The following is a 659-nucleotide window of genomic DNA, read 5'->3' on the forward strand; positions in this document are numbered from 1 at the left end:
CGCGCCGCGCCGCGCCGGGCCGGGCCCTTGCGGGACGGACGGGCCAGCGGGCCGCGTGGGACACCAAACCCGGAGCCCCAGCTCGCCGGCTCTGACACGCGTGTGCCGCCGTGCCTCTGCGTGGCTCAGCGTGTGGGTGGGGATCGCGGTCCTCCCAGGCCCCGCAGGCCTCCCAGCTCGCAAGGCCTGAGCTAGGCAGGGAGGACGATAAAGAGCAATAAATAAGCCATGTGCCATCGGGAACCTGGAGCGCGGGAGGAGCTCGAGGGGACGCTGGACAGCGGCCAGGGGGGAGAGGACGCAGGCGCAGCCATGCCCGTGTTGTGCCGTGGGGGGTTTCCAGGCCTCTGGGCCTTGCTGGTCGCTCTTCCATGTGTCAGGGCGTTGTAAGCCTCCCCAGACGCACCGGGCTGTGCCAGCGCTCCTGCTGCGCCAGCCCCGCAGGGTCCTGGCCGGGGGGTCTTGCCCCCGCGCTCGGACTGGGGCCGACACCAGATCTGGGCTCAAGAAGCAGTTGTGCCCCACGGTCGGACTGGCGGGGTTTTGCTGTTCTCTCCGACGCGTATTAACATCCATTTTTAGAAGCGGGACGTTGGCCGCCGCGGTGCCCCTGCTTTCCTTGCGGCAGGGTCGGCTGCGGTGTCTGTGCTGTGTCAGGG

This window comes from Gavialis gangeticus, unplaced genomic scaffold (genome assembly GCF_001723915.1).
Source record: "Gavialis gangeticus isolate Ggan-Ray unplaced genomic scaffold, GavGan_comp1, whole genome shotgun sequence".
NCBI lineage: Eukaryota > Metazoa > Chordata > Crocodylia > Gavialidae > Gavialis > Gavialis gangeticus.